The sequence below is a fragment of the Uranotaenia lowii genome, chromosome 1 (genome assembly GCF_029784155.1).
Source record: "Uranotaenia lowii strain MFRU-FL chromosome 1, ASM2978415v1, whole genome shotgun sequence".
Classification (NCBI taxonomy): domain Eukaryota; kingdom Metazoa; phylum Arthropoda; class Insecta; order Diptera; family Culicidae; genus Uranotaenia; species Uranotaenia lowii.
Genome location: NC_073691.1, coordinates 70,459,069 through 70,465,677, shown reverse-complemented (window position 1 = coordinate 70,465,677; position 6,609 = coordinate 70,459,069).

Genomic DNA, 6,609 nt, shown 5'->3' with positions numbered 1-6,609 from the left:
CTGCGGATGCCCTAATAATCCTTTGAATATTGTACCAGTACAATCTTTCATTTATGTAATTCTCAGGTGTTAGGAGAAACCAGTGTTCAAATTAGTTTTCAGCAGATGTCAGATAGACAGAATTATAAATTCCTGATATCACGTAAGTTTCAACTAAATAATTAAAATGTTCACCTCTTTGTAATTGGATAATGTTATTTAGCAGATATTAGCGTAAACTGTTATTACTGTAGCTATTTGTTTGTGAACATTATTAAGTAATAAATATGAAAGCCGTGAGTTGAACACAACCAAATCTCGGATAAACAGAGTTCCCACTGTATTCTGAAAAAGCCTGAACTGGAAAACAAACAAGACTCTGTCATTTAACGACCCCTGTCAGCCGTCATGACACAAGCTAATCGCCACCATCTAACTTCCGTTTTATCGAAAGCCATCATTATCAGATGAAACCCCGAAAGTGCATGAGCCAATTCACAAGTGCAAAGTAAAGTGATCAAATTGTGGCCAGGTAAAGGAATACTCCGTGAAAGCGAACGGAATACTCAAAAGGCTAATTACATTTCAGCTCAGTGCACAGGAAAAGGGCATCGTACAGCGTACAGGCTGGCTGATAATCTCGAAAAGAGCCTGAAGGTAACGCAAACAAAATGCCAAGTCATGTTTCACGCACTACCACCAAATAATTGACAATTATAGATAACCACATCATCCGACCCAAGATCAAGTAGCTAGAAGGCAGCCGTGTCACCGTTATATGAACCGTGTCACCGTAGAACGGATTCTTGCACCCTCGTACTGGTAAATGATCTCTAAAAATGTATCCTCACACGTGCTAAAGCATACACTCTTCCTTTAGTAACAGCCAAGTAGCGACACCGTCCCGCGCCAAAGCAAGTTGCCATAACACCAGCTCAGACAGGCCTCTAAACAGGTAAAACCCCAGGAATGTAACGTTTGAATGATACTTAGTTGACTCATATATGTATCTTCAGAAACCAGACAAAGGTGAACCTGAAGATAAGCCGAGATTGGAACCTTAGAAAGTGCAGCTTAAGTGGAAGAAGGGCTCTCCTGGAGGTACGCTTATTCATCTCACAAGATAAAACTGCACTTCAATTAAAGTCCTAACTAATTTTTAGGGCCCTTTAAATTGACGCACTCAAAGCCGATAAACCAAATGTGTTGGTGATGTCACACATCGTTCACCATCTATCCACGTGCGCATGAACCTCGTCAAAGTATCTGTATAGAACTGAGTGCCTCTTAATAGCTCCCGTCGGCCAACGTAGTGTGTGTGATTCCTCTCGCCACGGCAGCAACCAGTTCGAACTTATTGCCAACTGCGGAAGGTGGCTCGGATCGGTGTCGGCGTCGCCAGGAAAGTTCCTGTTTTGCGGTCGTGGATGTTTAGTGAATCCGAATTGCGCATAGTAGTGATCTTTCGCAGCAAAGAGTATCCCGATATTGAGCCAATGTCCTATCGTGCCGCATAGATCGAGTGTTGGGAAAAGGGTAGAAAGTGGGCCACGGCCATTCTGAATCCAGCAAAAGGCTGTATGATTCATGAGCTCAGTGTGTGTGAGAGCTAAATTCGGTTCACGATAAATGTTGCATGCTATAATGTGTGAGTGTTAGGCGATGTCACGGTGAATATTGTATCACCACCACTGCACCACTACAGAAATTTTCGATGCAATCAGCTGTATGCACCGGATTGTTTACATTGGAATAGATGACGTTGAGAACTAGGGTGGCTTGACGGAAATCTAATTGAGCAGCAGAAATTTAGTGGAGAAAACGAATGATTCGCGTGCATGTGGATGCGCCGGTAATGCACGAGATCCAGAAAGAATCCGGGGCCCCGTGATCACATCGTATGGAGTCGTTCCTGTTTGTTAGCAAGTAAGCCCAAATTATTGTTATTAGCTTTATAATATAAAACGATGGTATCTATTTTATGTAATCAATGTTTACCAGTATATGTCAGCAATCAATGGTATATTTACGGGTGAAGTATTTAATTTAAAAAGCGAATGATCTCGCTGTAACATTCTCTCCAATATGGTCAATTAATGAATAAAGTTTTGATTTCGAAATATAGTAACACTGTATACACATTACTCGCCAGTTGAGCAAAGCAAATACATTGAATCGTGGGAAGTAGACCAAATGTAAGCCTTACGTTTTCCCGTACCATTTATAAATAATGCTAAATAAAACTATATTTCTACACAGCAAAAAAAAATGTAACGATAGACGATGTAATTTCTGGGGATTACGGATTTCTGTTGCAATAATACATCTAAATGATGTACACTACTCGAATACGTCGTGAAGTGTAATATCACAACCTTCTATGTGATATCGCATCAAGTAGTCAATGTTTTCCTTTGTTGACGTTCAAATTTGATTACATTTCAAAAATTAAGAAACGGATTACGGACCTCAGCTGTATTTGTTTGGCTTGTAAGTACTACCAAAATTAATCAAAAATATAAGCAAACCCACAGCTTGAAAAATAATTTCATAATTTTTCATTTTTTAGGAAATTTGGCCCATATGGATCAGAGGTACGAAACATATTCTTTGTCTCCAAACAGCCGGGTACATCAAGACAGTGTAAAATTAGGTACCTTTTGCGACTCAAGTTATGTGCAGGTATTTGATGTAATATCACACTACTTTTTTTGCTGTGTAGCTTTAAGCTGTTCAAAACAAAGACTGCTATAAGGATTTTATTTCCCCCAACAGTTCCCTTGACCAGGTTGGCCACCGTATGTATGAGTGGGAGCAGGATAGCATATCAAGAACAGACCTTTTGTCAAATAGGAACCGATAGGAGAAGCGATTGGCCATGGTCACGACCCAGTGTCCCCGAAACGCTTCTCCTATCGATTCCCTTCATGAAGAGACCAAGAGCTTTCTATTGACATGTTGCAAGTCTCAATCCGATAACTTTTAAATATTTCGTTCCGGAACCGGCCATATTGGCCATGGCCACGACCCAGTGTCCCCGAATCGATTCTCCTATCGATTCCCTTCATGAAGAGACCAAGAGCTTTCTATCAATTTGTCGGAAGTTTCAATCCGATAACCCACGTCCCAGTGTCCCCAAATCGCTTCTCCTATCGATTCCTTTCACGAAGAGTCCAAGAGCTTTCTATTGATAAGTCGCAAGTCTCAATCTGATAACTCTTAAAGTCTGCTTCATTTAATATTGGAACAAATTCTTTTGCTCATTGTGGCGCTCCTAGTGGACGGATTTGGAAACTTTTTTCACCCACGTGTCGGGAAATTCATTACCTTTCACCATGTATTTATGTCATAACACCAAACGATAGCATTTTGTAAACAACCGCCATGGAAGCCGAACGGAGAGATCAAATTGTGCACAGTTTTCTTGAAAATCCATTGTTGTCGGCATCGAGGCTAGCTAAACAGCTTAAAATGCTCAGAAATACCGTATGGCGTGTTATCAAGCAGTACAAGGAAACATTGACGACGGCTCGGAAGCCGCATTCGAAGCGTCGGAGTGGAACTGTCGACCGGAAACTGCGTGGGAAAGTCATCAAGGCTGTCAAGAGGAATCCCAATCTTTCAGACCACGATTTTTCCAATAAGTTCCAGGCCGCTCTCAGTACGGTGCGACGAATTCGTCTCCGGGAAGGAATAAGGTCATTCCGAGCCAGCAAACAGTAAAATCGGACGCTGAAGCAGAACAATGTGGCCAGAATCCGTGCTCGAAAGCTGTACGACCAAGTGCTGACCAAGTTCGACGGATGTAAAGTCTGCTTCATTTAATATTGGAACACAAACAATTGCGTGTAGTTCAGTCATTTATTAACGAATTCATAATTTGTTTTTCATACAAATGTAGCATTTTCTTTACTCTTTCATAAAAAAAAATTAAAAAAATTATTCATTGCTGTTTCGAAGAAATTCTCGTACTCGTACTCGTAAGAAAACTGTGCACAATTTGATCTCTCCGTTCGGCTTCCATGGCGGTTGTTTACAAAATGCTATCGTTTGGTGTTATGACATAAATACATGGTGAAAGGTAATGAATTTCCCGACACGTGGGTGAAAAAAGTTTCCAAATCCGTCCACTAGGAGCGCCACAATGAGCAAAAGAATTTGTTTCAATATTAAATGAAGCAGACTTTACATATTTTGTTCCGGAACCGGCCAGATTGGCCACGGCCTCTACCCAGTATCCCTGTATGACTTCTAACATGGTTTCCCTTAAAGTTAGGCCAAGAGCTCTTCTCAGATAGGTTATGGTCTGGTCACATCTTCTATGTATATAAAAAGTAATTTCCGTTTGTTTGTTCGTTTGTATGTTTGTCTTCAATAGGCTCAGCTGCCTTAAGAGCTAGAGAGCTGAAATTTGGCATGGGTGCTCATTAGGACCAGGAATGATGAAAAATGTTTTTAGATTTTCGGATGACCCCTTTTGAAGGCGGTCGGCCATTCAACAACGGTTTTATTCCCCCGAACCGAAAGTCATGGCACCCATTTTGTGAACCGACTTTCGTATCCGTTCGTTTCGTTGGCGGGATTATTTTCACCATCACCATGGGCAGGCTATTAGAAACGACCATCCAGAGCTCACATGTACTGGATAGCAAATCGAAGCTTGCTGAGCATTAAAAATTTGAAAGTGAAAATTTTGGCGGGTGTTTTTTGTACCTTCTACTGTTCAAAGCACATGCTACCGGTACGAGGTATTTGGATACAATTATAAGCCTACATTTTGATCGAAAAATACAACTAGGCTGTTGGGAATATATTGACTAGAATAGTAGTGGCTTTCAAAGTGCTCTTTACCGTTGCTGGGGGCTTTGGAGGTTAACCATTTTTATATTTTCGGAATTCCTCATAAAGAAAGAAAATATTTTTAGATTCAGAGTTTATAAGTTTGAGGCTGCAATTTTAACGCTTCAATTGGAATTTTAATGGGGGATTAGAAAATTGATAAGATAATAATATTTGAGGTTTTGAGTTTTATCCAATTCGATTTCACTAACCAATTTCTAACTTTTTAGTTATCATTGATGACCAATGTGGTTGATTCTACCATCTATTAATGAGATGTTTGTGCCCATGAATAAAAAAAACAGAACTAAAAAAAACCATTTTCATAATATAGAAATGGTGTTTTCGAAATGATTTGTTTTCGATAACTTCAAAAAGCTATTAGTAGAACTTCTAACATTTAAGGTAAACTAAATTAAACAGTGTAAAAATTGAAAAGCGAAAAAAATACACACATGCAGTTGAAAACATGCAAGTGAGTTTTCAACATGCTCAACAAATTCATCCATATTGAAAAGTGAGATAATCTTCAACAGATATTTTCATTAGATAAGGGATGGAAAAGATAAAAAAGCAGTTTAATCTTTTGAAGATAAAACTATTAGGCCAAATTTATTCAAGCTTCCTAAGAAATGATGTTTGTCTATATTAAGTTTTCAATATCTTAGTCATCTTGCTGTTTTTATACATCGGATCGGGTTGAAAATAGGCACAAAGGAGTTATTTGGGACAAACAATTGAATTCACTTATCCAAATTAAAGTCAGGGGTCGGCCTAAGGGGTCGTCCATATTAACTATTCACTATTTTTGCGATATTTTCGTTTGCATACATCTATTTAGATGAAAATTGGTACACGAGAGCTTTGAGGGACGATCAATCGATTTCAGGTATTGAATTCAGCGTAAGGGGCCGGCAATAGGGTCGTCCATATTAACCTTACAATATTTTTGAAATATCGTCGTTGTTATATATCGGATTGGGATGAAAATTTGCACACGGTAGTTTTCAGAGACGGACAATCGACTTCAGATATCAAAGATTCTATAAGAGGCCACCAAAAGGAGTTTAGCTTTTTGGCAATAATTGCGTTGTTATGCGACGATCGACTCGAAATTTTTAAACGGGGGGGGTTTTTTTTTTGGCACGGGCAATCAATTTCTGATTTCAAATGAAGTAGCAGACGACAGAAGAGGTGTTCGTTCAATTGCAATTATAACTTAACAATTGATTCAGAAATGCATTAAGAAAATATTTGGCTATTGACTTTCATACAAACTGTTCATAACATATTCCAAGTTGAAAGCGAAACGGAGTTCGTATGGGAACAGCTAGTAATTTTATATTATTACGAAATCAGATAGATTACCCGCATAAGCGAAGCGGATTGTCCCAAGTTTAAATTTTCAGGACAATTTCACATTAGAATTTGTAATTATCTTCTCAACGACGCGACAATCCTTGATTACCTTTTTCATTTTGTCATGCTACTCATACGGAAGAGACAAAAGGCACACGTCGACTTTGTCGCTTGTTTTGAGACAATATCAGGGACAATTTGATTCATTGGTTTTTAAGCTTTCATATCTAAAGCTCTCAAGGCAAAAAAAACCTTAAATCTGATTAAAAAAGCTTAAAAACAAGATTTACTAATACTTAGCAAAACGATCACACGTTTTATAGAGTAATCGTGTTGGGTGAGTAATCGTGTAACGTTGAATACCCGCGTTCACTACGTCAGGTGCACGAGTATGCAACGAATCACAACCCCCTATGACGAACATCTTTCAGA